This window comes from Ambystoma mexicanum, chromosome 8, assembly GCF_040938575.1.
Source record: "Ambystoma mexicanum isolate Mex_15411 chromosome 8, UKY_AmexF1_1, whole genome shotgun sequence".
NCBI lineage: Eukaryota > Metazoa > Chordata > Amphibia > Caudata > Ambystomatidae > Ambystoma > Ambystoma mexicanum.
Window position 1 is genome coordinate 188,162,851 of NC_090929.1, and position 15,316 is coordinate 188,178,166.

General features: G+C 43.3%; 1 protein-coding gene across 1 annotated transcript in view; it reads right to left on the bottom strand.

The window, feature by feature from the left end:
• MRPS2 (mitochondrial ribosomal protein S2) overlaps positions 1–15,316 on the bottom strand; it is a 161,177-nt gene that overhangs the window by 54,517 nt on the left and 91,344 nt on the right. Inside the window, exon 4 of the transcript XR_011268504.1 lies at positions 3,807–3,907. The gene's annotated coding sequence lies outside the window, so the exon portion shown is untranslated. The remainder of the gene's footprint in view (positions 1–3,806; positions 3,908–15,316) is intronic.

Below are 15,316 nucleotides of genomic sequence, written 5' to 3' on the forward strand. Positions count from 1 at the left end.
GTGAGAGCGTAGATCCTGCCGCAAAGGATTTGTGCACCAGGAACAAGGTCGATCTGACAGTCATAGGGCCTGTGCAGCGGCAATGTATTGGCTTGGTCCTTTCAGAAAACATCCTGGAAATCATGGTATTGACTTGGCAAGGTATTAGTTGCTCCCAGGGTTGATACTGTCGCTCCGGGAGTCGTGGGGATACAGACGTCGGGTTTCTCCTCTTGTTAATAGCAGGCAGGGGAGCAGTCACCGAGGAAGGTTAATTTTCGTGCCCGCCAGTCTATCAAAGGGCTGTGAGCATCCAACCATTGCATCCCTAGTATTAGCCTGAACTGAGATGCCTTGATGAGATTGAATGAAATAGACTCCCGATGTCCGTCCTGACACAGCAAGGTTACCCTGGCTGTGCACTGGGTTACTGGTCCCAAAGCGATTTCTGTCCCATCCACAGTGGTTACCTTGTCCATAGTTGGCTTAACACAAAGGAAACCCCATCTTGGCTGCCAGCTCTTGATCAATATAATTTCCAACTGATCCGCTATCGATGTATGCTTCAACGGCATGCATTCTTGACGACTATTGGTGGTTAATTAAGATCACTGGTATTGCAAAGTGCGAGGTCAGCAACTCTTTCTTCTCATTCGACAAACTGACCTCTATGTTTGTCGAGCTTGGTAGTTTCCCGATTCCTTAGCTTCATCCTTCTCTGTGGCCCCGACTGTTCTTCTTGGGGGATTTACTGGACAGTCCTTCAGGAAATGTCCTAGTTTCCCACAATACAAACAAAGCTGTTGTTGTCTTCTTTTGTCCTGCTCTTGTTTTGTTAATGGAGGCCGTTTCCCTCCAATCTGCATGGGTTATACAGCGTTTTCAGGTACACAGGGCGTGTTTTCCCTTGGTCGAACATACACAGTCGAGGGTCCGTCTTAGACTGGTCTGCCTTTCGGTCCTGCAACTGGTGGTCTAGCTGCACGACCAGATTTATGAATTCTGCACAGTCTCTGGGTCGATCAACCACCTGGGCTAAGACATCCTTTAATTCGCCTTGTAAGACTCCATGGAATAACGTGGTTCTTTTGTTTTCTGACTACCTAGCTTCAGCAAACAGTCTGTTGAAGGTAGCAATATATGTTAACAAGTCCTGATTCCCCTGTCGGAGGGACAAGAGTTCATTGTCTACTGCTTGTTCCTGGGTATGGCGAGCAAAAGGTTTTTCCATTTCTCTCTGGAACCCCCCAATGTCATGTAATAGAGGATCGTCATAGGTTACCAACAGCACCGACCAATCTGCTGCACTACCACTCAGGTATGATAAGACAAAGGCTACCCGAGCTTGGTCGTTTGGAAATGCTCCAGGCCTTCAAAGAAAATGAAGGCGGCATTGATTGATGAATGCCGAATACTTCCGTGGTTCGCCTGAGAACCTTTCTGGTGGTGCCAGGGGCACTGTTCCAGGTAACGTGATCTGTAAAGGAGTGGGTGGTATGGCGGGGCTTTGCATCGTTGGATTGCTTCTAGGTAGAGGCGTCTGTCCTGCCTGTTCTTTGGTCACTATTAGGTCTCTCCGGAGGGCATTAGTCTCTTGTCGGGCAGAATGAACCTCAGCACGAAGCTCTCCTAGTAATTGGGCCAATTGGTCCATTTCTGATGTCTCCATGGCGCCCAGGTGGATTTGTTATGGTAGGCTTTGTGTTCTGTTACGCTCACATGGGGTAAGTATCCTCCCTCCACCCCTGTATGCTTTCAGTCCCTCTGGCGCCCTCTCCTCACCTTGTGGTAGAATTAGGCATGCTCTCCGTCCTGCCTTCTTTGCAGGGGCGCGTTGTCTTTCATGGGCGAGTGCGGTCCAGTTACTTCACTGACGCCGGCCCGTTTGATATTGCTCAGGTAGGTCTTATTGCTGTTCTTTAGTTTTGTTGCTATCCTGCATGCCTTTCTTTGTTTAAAATGTCTCTTTTTTCTCCCTTAGGTATGCAGATCTTCAGCGCGGCGAACTGGCTTGGTTGATCCCCGCTGGTAAATGATGGCGCATTAAGAGCGCTATGATGCGGTAAGTAAGCGCTATGCGCAGCGCTGCGAAGTCTTGCCTTTGCTAACCTGTGTTTTCCTTCCTTGTAGGCCACGGTGTTCTTCAGCACGAGTGGAATGTCCAGAGTGGTGCCAACCGAGAGGCGAGCAGCCAGGTAAGCCTTTTGAGCGGTTCGTAATTTGTAAATGTCTCTACAGCTTTCTTTAATGTTGCCTCTATCTTCCTCTTTCAGGTCGTACTGTCCGGTAGGTGTGCAGATTCAAGGAAGCTGTTCTCAGTAGCTGCAAGTGTTTAAAGATGAAGACTGCAGGTAAGATGCTGCTGCTAATGTTGTTCCTTTTGTCTCCTTGCAGGTTCTGCTTCTCCGAGGTTCGAGGGAATAGCTGGACACTGTGAGCGTCACGTTGCAAGCTTCAAAGTAGCACGAAGCATGTTCTGCAGTCAGGGTGTGGTTTATATAGCCCAGGTAAAGTAGTACCAGGGAAAGTAGTTCCAGGCCTGCCACACCCAAAACACTAGACCGCATAGCTTGGTTCTTAAGAACCAAGCTATGTGGATGCCTCCATGTTGGCTGTGAATACAATAAAGTAGTTCCCAAGCACATTGTTGTTCATGGTGTATGAGCCTGGCGCCATAGGCCAGGACTGGCCCCATGAGGGCTTTTGAAGAGGATGCCAGGCTCTAGAGGCCCAAGTCCTGACTCCACCTGGCCAATGGGTTTGCCAGAGGGGGTTTTGGGCGAGGGTCATGACAGGGATTTGGTTCAAGCTCATTTTGCATCCTCTTGATGCGTTACCATTACTTGTATGCCACTATTCACATGTTGCTCGTTCACATACTCTTGTGGCTGTTGCCAATGATTGTTCTCTCAAAGTACACAGTTCCTTTATATACATGCCATGCTTCTCCAGAAAGTGTCACTAGAAAACAGTAGGGACCTTTTTTATTGCCTAGACCATGATCTATGTTACAAAAACAGTTGTGTACTTTTTCAGAGAGAGAGCTTTTAAAACATGCCTCACCTTATTAGCAATATGAAATACCTTTTCAACATAACCTCAATGTTGTAATCTGCGCACCATTTGATCAATTTCTCAATATCTTCCATGAGACGAAAACCAAGAAAGACTGCTGATATGTGATGGTCTGGGTCACAGATTCATCTGGATTTTTGGGGTTCCCTTAGTTAGCAATAACGTGAGCTGTGAGGTGCCTTGTGGGGTGTTTGGGGCAGAACAGCAGTGGCAGAGATTGCTTTTTGATCGTCTTCATCTGAAATACAGGTGGAGATGGCTATAAATGGAGGAGTAACCTGCCCCACCTTGCACTAAGCTGCAGATGGGACAAAACCTAACAGGTAGGCTACTCCACTGTCATACGATCAGAGGAACCCAGAATTCCCTCCCTTCCAAAGCAATTTCCTACTGACTCAGACTGATAACTCAAAATAGTGTTTCCAAATAATGTACCTATTTCAGCTTGCTGTTTTTCCCCCAGTGCCAAGTCAACGCTCTCAAATAATATCAGGAGATCTAAATACAACAGCAAAAGATTAAAAAGGAAATTCTCTCCGGAATTGTATTTGCCCGATGGATATGTCATGTATTTTTCAGCATATATCAATCAATAACAACATTTCTCCCAATGCATCTTATCTTTTCAGACGTTTACACATGTGAATCGCACAGTTCGCGGAACCACCACCTTTTGATAATCTAATCCTTTGATCGATTGCTCTAAATTCAGGTGCTCTGGCAGCAATAAATCATATCACGTGCCCCTTTACCTGATATCAGCATGTCAGACCAATGTGCTATGCCCCTTGTCGTGACGTTGGTGCACCACATAGGCAAATGTCCACTGTCAGCATCTACACAATCACGTTTTCTAAATGCAAAACACAGCAGACACTCATTAAACATACACACACAGTTAGTATGTTTAGTCGCTTAACTTAACATGTTATACTTTCAATAATTTTCAGTCAGGAATGTAGTATATCTTTATATTTTGTATTGCAACAGAAACATTTAAGTGCATAGAACAAAGTCATTCAAACTATTTACATACATAACTCATTCAAAGAACAAATGCTCCATCAATGTGTTTTTTGTAGTCCAAGCAATAGGAATCCTATTGTTATTTCTTCCATGTTTTATTCTCAGTACTTCAATTGTACATGACAAAGATGCATTAACTCACATCAAAGTCCATATTGTAAGATCTTCTATCTTCTCTTGACCCCGTTATCACAAAGCATTCAGGGTTTCACGGTCGAGAAAAAATGGTTCATTCAACGTCTGCAAATAAGGCCTACTGTCCAGTTGTAGTCATTGTTTTAATGTGGTCATGTTTAGCCTGATGACGGGCATAGCAAATGAAAACCGGAGCTGCACGATTGTCTCAGTAGATTGAGATCACTGTTGCGTTTGTGATGTTGATGCTCTAGTTTTGGGAACATGGCTACCATGACATACACACATTTTTATGACGTTAACTAGGGATCAAGAAAAGAAAGGACTTACGTTAGTTCCCATTGCGCATATAAGTGAACTTTACTCCCTATATTTAAAATCTACATTCATTTGTATCTATTCTGCAATACACAGGCATCATGTAACTGAATAAAACATCTATTTTTGATGCTTTATATATGTATAAGGCTAGAGTTAATCTGTCACCATGCTGGATTTTTCAGTTACAGCATAGCCCCGACTTTCCCTGTTCCATGCGGGTGTATTCGAGCCAGTCCTGGATGCTTGTACTTGTAGTCCCGACCCTTACAATGGGAAAATGAAACTACAGGTTCCAGCATTCACTTGGAAGCAAAAAGCAGGACCTGCTCGAAGATACCTGCATGGAACTGGGACATTTCTGTACTCATGGGTTATGTTTGTATTGCAATTTGTTCCAGATGTAATATTTCTTTCTACGTGCTAAATTTAATTTTATAAAAAAATACCTGTGTTCATTACCTCGCAGATATATGCACAGCATCGTTTTATGTCTTGCTCACTATTAGTTATTTTAAGAATTTAAAAACATTGTACTTACATCGAAGTTTGCGTGTCCATCCGGGATATGTATAAGTGTGTTTTCTCTCTTTCAAGAGCAATTGAGAAATGAGAGTTCTATTTCTGTCGATCTGGTACTTTGATATGTATGTTAATCAATTATTTTGCCCCTTTTAGTTTACTCCTTATAATTTTAGGGACTCAATGCAACGTGACTACTGTGTGAGACTGCCAACTTCCATGGTTGAAATAGCTTTCGGTTTGAACAATAGAATATGTGCTTTATCGCTGAAAATTAAATCTAAAACATAATGTTACTAAACGCTATAATATAGAAAGATAAATAGTAAGTCAATTGTTCATCACATGACACAAATGACATGTATTTTTAAATCGTTACAATTATGTTCATTTTGTTGAAGCTATTGGATAATTATGAATTAAAAAAAACAATACTAAATGCACACGTGGTACATTGCTCTAAAGTTATTCTTTGTGGTTGGAGACTGTTACATAGCAATCAGATTATCACTGCTTTTCCCAGTGAACATTCTTTTTTTGTTTATTTATAACACAGCACATCGGAGAACATGTACATCAACATTTGTATGCAACCTCTTAGAATGTATATAGGACGAGATTACCCCATACCTCCCCTAATGTCCCAGGATGGGTCTCATCTTTCAGTCCCATTGGGTCGGGCCCGGCTCTGAGTCTTTGTTGGTTGAGTGGAGGGCTCGTGCGATCAAGCGTGGCTTATGGGTCAGGGCTGGATAGTTCGAACATTCTTTTTTTAAATCAATAAAATAGAAATAATTTTGCCATGAAGAAAACATGTTGGACTTCTAACATTGAGAAATACATATAGTTATTAGTGGAAACTATTTGCATAAAACTGTGATTTATCATAATATTGAGTGATTGAGGTAGATCATTAAAAAGGAGGTGTTTTCATCCCTAGAGACAATGAGGGATCGGGGGAGGGAGAATGGAAAGTTAGTACAGGACAACGGTGTGCAGATAGTTAGTACCCTAGTGTTACATAGCCTAAAGGGTAGTCAGAGATGCACCTTTGGGATAAGGGTGTGTGTGGCTGTACAACTGTTGATTCTCGAGGGCTGGTGGTACAGAGTCACACACATAGATTGATACATTCAGACACAACACATCAGACAGATGGAGTTTAGGGAGACAGATGCATAGAGGAAGGCGAGTTTGAGAAAAAGAGGCAGGTAGAGACGTGGTCAGACAGATAGAGAACAATGGTGATTCAAAAGGAACGACCTCAAGGGGAAGGAAATTTGTTTCGTTCTTTTATTTTGAAAACATTGTGTATTCAATTAAATCGAATAAAGAAAATGTAAAAAAAAAGAAAGAGATGTAAACTGAGATATTGATAGAGAAAGATAGGGAGATGGATAGACAGAGATATGAAAAATGTATGGACAGAGGGATAGAGATGTATAACGAGAGTGGGATAGAGATAGAGAGCTTAGCCCCATTTGTTTTTCTCTTTTGGTAAACGCCATTCCAGCATTCCAAAAGCACCTTCAGTCTTTGCATGTTCCCTACCAATGTTCTCATTGTGAGCAAGTACAGGCTGCCTTTTTCGAGCATCTCTACTGGCTATGCCAAAATGCAGCACATTCTGGAAAACATCCAAATCCCCAGTGTAGCACAATTCAGGGAGACCCTTCAAATCTTTGGTAACCACTATGTTGCACACTATCTTTTGAAGGGCAGCGTGAGCAGGAGAGCCGGGCACCAACCACATTTTCATACGCTGCTGCTCTTCACTCACTGGTCCATGTTCACATGTGTGATGATGCTCATTATCCTCCCTTAAGTGTTTGTTTGGCGTATGAGGGAGCAGTTAACGCCACTTTTCAAAGATAATCTGAACTGAACCCTCACAGGTTTTGGAACAGCACCAAAGATGGTTTCAGATGGGATGTGACCATTTTATAATTTTCTGACCCCTTTTTTGACCCACAGCAATAACATTTCTGGTTATTGATTTTGGTTACATGACATCAAATTGTTGCTTTATGTACTTGAACTGCTCTCGTATGACCTCTGGTATAGCCACATGCCTGTCTGTGGCTATCAATTCTATTTCCCATCCGCCTGATTGCAGAGGTTCAATGGATTTAATCAAACCCTATTTCTCCATGGCAACAGAGGATGTACATTCTAACACTTGCACCACGACATGACTAACTATTTTGTGGGTCTCCATATCCTATAAGTGGTAAGCACAGTACTGTCACACTGTCCATAACCAGCAAGTCTGAGCCTTTTAACTGCAAGAGCATTGTCAATTGCTATCTCTTCAAGATTCCAGGCATGACTTATGGTGGGGGGGATCAAGTACTGCCTCTGATATTTGTAATATGTAGCTTTAGCAGTTAAGTCCTAAAGGTTTACAGAAACTTGGGATCATACTAAATATTGAGTCACTGAATAACAAAGCAGAAGAATGAATTACATTTCCTGCTGGTACTTTTGCAAGAATGGGTTGAGCGGACCAGCAACATGTTGAATGTTCATGCACATTGCTCCCCTTGATCTTCAGGTTGGTGCATTTGACTTTGAGAAAACGTAACCAATGGCTCCCAACAAATCCTCCCACGTTTCCGAAAGTTACATTTCATAATTTTTTTAATCTCAAAGAGACAGCTGTCAAAAATAATGTATTTAGGTTCCCTCAATAGCCAACCGTCCTGCTCTGTAGTGCCTTTGTTTTAATTCTTTTTTTGTCTAACGAGTCTCCTCCACCTACCACTTCCTTAGTTCACATTTCCAAAAGCTACTCATGCCGGAGGTAATTTGCGGGCTACCTACTACCTTCTGAAAAATGGTATCATGGGCTTTTCCATCTATAAATGAAAGTCCCACATAGCGTTACCAACAGTCTGCCATATCCCGCTCACACGTACCAAAGTGCACATAGCAAAATCAGCATGTTCATAGTCTCAGCAACCCCAACAACTGCAGCCGCATAACAAGGTCTCTTAGAGCTACTCCTCTTTCTAGACCTACAGTTCATACCGAAAAACTAAACATAAAAGAAGGATTTATATATCCCCACAAATGTTTATGGAATACAACAGTAATTTATTTTAGATTCTATATTTCAATGCTGTATTTAACCTCAAGAAAAATAAATCAGCCGACAATAAGTCTCCCGTCCAGAAGTATACCTGGTATAATGAAATCATTACCTGTGAAGCTAAAACTAGTACGCCGTTGCTGAATTATAGTGTTTTCCATTCCTTTATAATATCAAACTAATAAAGGTTGGGTTTGCTATACATGGTTTATCACCATAAACACAAAGGCTATGAGAATTACTACGAGACTTTGAATGTAAAATGTCTCTTACGTGATGCTCTTTTTTAAATGTGATGTGTGTTCTGGATTGTTTTGCGATTTACTGCTTATAGCTGGATTCATAAAGATTTACTAAAAGGATTCAATAATAATTTGTTTCAAACTTCTATTGCAAAACCTTCTAGTTTTCTTACTTTAGTGAGCTATTGCAGTAAATGTTGAGGTTCCTGTTCAGCGTTAATATGGCCTACACACATTTCTGTACGATGCCAATCGTACATTTGCAGCTACACTACACTTTTCAGTCCACCTGAGAGGATGAAGCTCCAAATTGGACACTCACCCAGTGTGGACCCATAATCCAAGGATTCCTTTCTTTCAGTGAAGCCTTTCTGGGGCTACTTATTGGTTACAAAGGGTTCAAATCGTTAAACGTGCGCTATATTGGCCTGCATTTGGTGTAGATCATTTATCTCAAATTATTTATCTCAAATGGGTTGCCCTTTACATTCAATTTGTGCAGGGGCCTTGGACCTGCCAGGCTGTTGCCATCTGTACCATGGATATGTTCTAGATTCTCCTGCCTTGTACAGATGTCTGTCCCTGCCCTGCGAGTTCCAGTTGAACTGTGCTGTTTGGAAATGGAAGGAGGGCCTTCTGTGCAGTTGGTTGGATCTGGAAGGAGGACCTTTTTCTACTGTACATCTCCCAGGCTTGAGAAAAAAAACATTCAAGGCCCCCAAGCCCCCCCCCTCCCGGGTGTCACTGGTGCTCTAATGTGACTTGCCTTACAATTCTGGCAACAAGATTGAGGGGTTCCTGTTGGCCCTCCTATCCAGGCTTGTGGCTCTATCCCTCACGCCCCTGGAGAAACAAAGTGTGGACGGTGCAGCGAGTGTGGCTTTGACCATTGGTGCATCTCCAGCCTGGATTGCTGTCTGCCTTGGACTCCTGTGTGATTACTGGAAACCACACAATCCAAGAATCATGGTGAAACTTCCTAGATTGGTGAGGATTACGTGAAAATGTGTATTTTGGTGAAAAAGCTTGTACGGTGAGTTCACACCTTCTCTCAATACTGGCAAATCTGTATACTTCTACTGTTGGCACAGACCTCAGTATCGGGGGGATAACATGAAACTGCCGTAACAGTTTCCTTGGGGTACTTTTGAAGTGCACAAGTCCTTTGTCCGAGGTGGTAGCGACCTGTTGGTTGTTTATTTGGTGTTCTCATTTTGCTTGCAACTGATCTACATATGATGGCAGCACTTCCAACTCCTGGTGAACCTGTCATAAAATGGGAAACTTGGAAGGAAGGTTTTCAAGATTGTTTTGGCAATACATGGTCCCTCTTTCAGCCTAGAGCACAGTAGAGCTTTGCTAATGTTTAGCTTATGATATGAAGGAAGAAAGATGCCAAAAGTCTCCCAGAGTGGTCTACTGGGCATGGTACCTCTGGAGAAGTGAAGCCCCTAATGCATAGGAAACTATCCTAAATAAGTTGGCTAAACATTTTGAAAAGAAGATCAGTATTATTTTGCTAAGATAATATTTTAGAACACAGGATCATGGCAGGGATCAGAACATTGAACATGTTCTTACTGCTCCCACAGAACTGGCAAACAGATGCAAGTGTGTGTTACACTTCAGGCTTCCACGCGGGCCTCCTTGCAGAGAACGACTTCTTTACAAGCTCCTCTATGGACCAGATACAGGCTACCATGGCGTCTGTACAAACTTCGACGGACTCAGGGTCAGCTGACACGTCTTGTACGTGGAAGACGTACGGCAAGACACGCCCCTCTTACGACTATAAAACCACTGTATTCCAAGGGGCTTGTTGCTGCTAATTAGCGTTACAAGCTACACGCGGTTTCGTCCGTTACTTCTTCGTGTCTTCCTACACGATTCCTCATCTGAACTCCTGGTTTTGACCTTTGCCTGACTACTGGATTGCCTCGTATCCTCCTTTATTCCTGTCGTGCTCGTCTGGTTGTTTGACTCGGAACGTTACTGGATCCGGTTCCCTTCTGTCTCTTGCGGTACTTCATTCCAGGTTGCCGCTTCTGCACTCGGAACCAAATTGCTGTCGACTATCTGGAACTTTTCTACAGCTACTCAGGATACGTGTGCTCAGGTACATACTTAATTGGCAATCCTCATCTCTGCTACTATTTATCTCTACGACTTGTTTGGATATTTGCCTTCTGTTGGATTCTGGGACATTGAGTGACTTTCCTGTGAGATTGTCCTTAAGTGCATATAAACGCTTTCCTGAAACTGCACCAACCCGGCACTAGTGCGACCCTCGTGCCGTCCGGGGCTACTTCCCTATACTAACAACCCTGTTTGTTATTTTCTCCTGTGGTTGCCTTCTGTTTCCTGGATTCCTTTCCTCAATATATCCTTATTCAGGTTAGTTGATATAAATTCTATATATAGTTGGGACCTATATTGAATTCGATCATTTACGCTCATATTGTGTTATTCCTTGTAGATCCACCACGGGGAAAATTCACTCCAATACCTATCTAGGTAGTTGCCCATTTAATTCAACTGTTCTAATCACTTGCATTAACCTCAACACTGTCTAATATCTTTGTATTCCTTTGCAGCATTGTTATTGGAGATGTGTGTTCTCTCCGCTCTTTTATTCAATTGACACCTCTGTCTGTCCCAACTGAAACAGCAGAGAGGTACATTGTGGAAAAGAGCCCCTCTTTGAGGAAGCCTGAGTTTTGTACTCAGGGGAGCTGGAATGGAAGCCTGAATATCGATTCTTGTACCACCATCATCTCCAAGGTCACTCCTCTGCATCTTCGGCCTATTTCGGAGTGGTGAGTAACAGAATTAGCAGCCAACGAAAATGTCCACGGAGGCCAGTGATGCTTTGAAACAAATCGTGCAAATGGTCACGGATCTACGTACCGACTTGACCAATGCACAAGAGGCATTGCGCCAACGTATGGACGCCATTCAGACTTTGGTTACCACACCAGCGCCATAGATGGCCGGTGCTGGTGCTACAGCATCAGGTTCAGGGTTTCCACCTCCACAGCAGGAATCAAACCCGATCATGCTTACAACCCAGTTCCCTCTAGCTCCTCCTGAACGCTTCCTAGGCGACCCTAAACAATACCGAACATTCATTAACCAATGCAAACTGCATTTTTTGTGTCGCCACGCTTCATTTCCAACTTCTACAACTAAAGCGGCTTTTGTCTTGTCTCATTTAGGAGGCACTGCAGCCGCATGGGCTAATCCATTGTTGGAATCCAATAGTCATGTTCTCTACAGTTGTGATGCCCTTCTTGCTATGATGAGTAAAGTATTTGATACTCGTTATACTACTCAAGCTACTGACCTGGAACTCTTAAAGCTTCAACAAGGGAACAATTTTGTATTGGTCTATCTGGCCCGGTTCAATCAGTTGGCAGCAGAAACTGACTGGCCTGAGGAAAAGAAGACAGCCGTTTTCTATCAAGGTCTCTCAGATGAATTAAAGGACATCCTCTCCACTGTTCCTGTAGTCCCCATGGCATTCGGGGAACTGCTAGATTTAGTCCTTCAGATTGATGCCTGTAAATCCGAAAGACGTGGTGAAAAGAAACCAGCATTGTTCAGCACGGTTTCAGCAGAGGCTTTGTCTTCCTCACTTCCTGCGCCAGAACCTATGCAGATTGGTGTGGTTAGGGGACCACTTACCCCTGCTCAACGAGAATATCGTAGATCACACAATCTCTGCATGTACTGTGGGGCCTCTGATCACTTATTGCCTGAATGTCCCAAAAAGCCCAAAAGAAAGGCGGGAAATGCCAGATGCCGACAGTAGACTGAGTCCCTATGTCGGGAAACTCACCTTTGGACTCTACATTACAGAATCTGAGTCATTTAGTCCGCCTACCTGTTACATTTTCCTTAGATAACGGTGTTTCATTCCAGACAACAGCCGTGATTGATTCAGGTGCAACAGGTAATTATGTTGATCAATCTTTGCCTCTATGTCAAGAATACCACTGGTTCGCAAAACTATACCTGAAACAGTGAATGGTTCAATTCTTGTCTCAGGAATGGTAACTCACCAAATGGTTCCACTACATACGAGTACCGATGAAGGCCATGCTGAAGACATATCATTCGATATCATCAAAGCACCAGCCTACAAAGTCATTCTGGGCATTCCATGGTTGAAGCTTCATAACCCTGCCATCGACTGGTCGACATCTCAGATTCAGTTCCCTTCCAATATATGCAATACTCGATGTACTACATTACTCGGTATTACCCAGGATAGTCTGGTCAGGGCTTTGGTTTCTCCTACTATGCATATTGGAGCTGTTTCTTAAAATGTTGTCTCTGTGATACCTTCTCAATATGCAGATTACACAGATGTTTTTGACAAAGGGATGGCGGAGACTCTACCCCCACATAGAGCCTATGATTGCCCAGTAGACCTAATACCGGGAGTAAAGATACCATCCGGCAGAGTGTACTCCCTCACTCTCAAAGAAGATGAAGTCCTTAAAGATACATAGACAAGGCCTTGGCCATGGGATTCATTCGTCCTTCCAAATCACCAATTTCATCACCACTTTTCTTTGTTCCTAAGAAGGAAGAGGATTTACGTCCCTGTATTGATTATCGTGCTTTGAATGAGCAACCATAAAACCAGTACCCTCTTCCTCTGATTTCTGTCCTCCTTGATCAATTGAGACCTTCCAAAATATTTACTAAGCTTGATCTCAGAAGAGCTTTCAATCTCGTCCGTATGAGAGAGGGGGACGAATGGAAGACCGCATTCAAAACACGTTGCGGTCTATTTGAGTATCTTGTCATGCCAGTTGGGTTATGTAATGCCCCGGCCACCTTTCAGGCATTCATGAACGATTTGTTTTATGACATTCTTGATCAATTTGTTGTTGTCTACCTGGATGACATTTTGATTTATTCACAAAACCAGGAAGATCACGAAAAACGTGTCAAAACAGTACTCCAACGCCTGAGAAAACATAGATTGTTTGTAAAAGCCGAAAAGTGCATATTTCATGCCTCAGAGGTGGAGTTTTTGGGATATGATCTTACTAACAATGGAGTGCGCATGAGTCAGTCCAACTGGAATGGCCTGTGCCCAATTCAGTCAAATCTTTACAATCATTCCTGCGATTTGCAAACTTTTATAGACGCTTCATCAATGGATTTTCTGAAATCTCTGCACCTCTTACCTCTCTGACAAGTGCCAAGGTGCCATTTGTATGGTCTTCAGAAGCTCAGAAAGCTTTTGATCAATTAAAATCAGCCTTCACTTCCGCCCCTGTCCTCCAACATCCTGATCCTGAGCTTCCTTTTTTTGTTGAAGCTGATGCTTCAGGTTATGCTCTTGGGGCGGTGTTGTCTCAAACCTGTCCTCATTCGGGAGAGATTCATCCTGTTGCCTACTTCTCTCGTAAATTGACAGCTTACAAAAGAAATGATTCCATCACAGAACGCGAACTTTTAGCCATCAGAGACACATTCTTGGAATGGAGACATCACCTTCTGGGGGCCAAACACCTTGTAACAGTATACTCGGATCACCGCAGTCTGTTAGCCTTCAAATCTATGAAATGTCTTACAGCTAGACCGGCACGGTGGCATTTATTCTTTTCACAATATCAATTTATCACTTACCGTCCTGCTAAAGCTCAAGTTTTGGCTGATACTCTCTCTCGCTTACATGCGGATGGCCAGTCTCAACAGATCGAAGCACTTCCTCTTCTACCGAACAAAGTTGTTTGTGGTTGTTCGGTTCAGCCCTCTTTGCGTTCAATCATCCTTGATTGGGTCTCAACCCATCCAAAAGAGATCACTGACTTCAACCTGGAAATAATTCAGGGTATGCCATTCATTCAAGGGTGCGTCTATATACCCTCAGGTCAAGCTAGAGATTAAGCGCTTCAGTGATCTCACGATTCTTTGATTGCTGCACATCCAGGAAGTCAAAAAACTCTTGAAGCCTTACAGCGTTGGGCTTGGTGGCCTTCCATGGTTCGTGATGTAAAGGACTACATTTGGACTTGTTCCATATGCACTTAGTGTAAAACTTCTAGAGCCAAACCAGTCAGTTTGTTACAACCTCTTCCTGTTCCGTACAAGCCTTGGCAGAAGCTGTCAATGGATTTCATTGTGGAACTTCCTGACGTTCAGGGCCATGACACTATTTGGGTAATCGTTGATTATTTCACAAAATATGCATTGTTCATACCTTGCTCTGCTTTGCCTGCGGCTCCAGAATTGGCGAGACTGTTCTTGACAAATGTGTTTCGTGTCTTTGGATTACGCTCGGTTATTGTTTCCGATCGTGGCACACAATTTACATCACGATTCTGGAAGGCTCTTACAGCTTCTCTGGGTATTGAGGACAGGTACTCCTCGGCTTACCATCCTCAAACGGATGGGCAGACTGAGAGAACTAATGCTACTATCGAACAGTACCTACGCTGTTTATGCCTTCAGTTCCAACAGTCTTGGTTTACTTCTCTGCCTTATGCAGAATTTGCATATAACAACTCTATGCATACATCAACTGGAGTTTCTTCCTTTTTTGCCCTGTATGGTGGTCATCCTAGGGCACTCCCACTTGATCGGTATTACTGGCCATTAATCCTGCAGCAAGAGATTGTATGAGAGATCTCGATAAGATTCATCAGGATGTACGCTGTCATTTACTCCGAGCTCAAGATCGTGCCAAGAAGTATGCGGATGTGCATCGGTCACCTGCTCCAGTCTATCGCAGTGGCATGAAGGTGTGGTTGTCGTCCCGTAATTTGCGAATTGCGGGTAAACGCTCGCTTCTGCCCAAATATGTGGGACCCTATGTCATTTCTGATGTTATCAATCCTGTGGCGGTTAAACTTTCTCTGCCGCGATCATGGCGCATACATCCAGTCTTTCACGTCTCCCTGATCAAGTC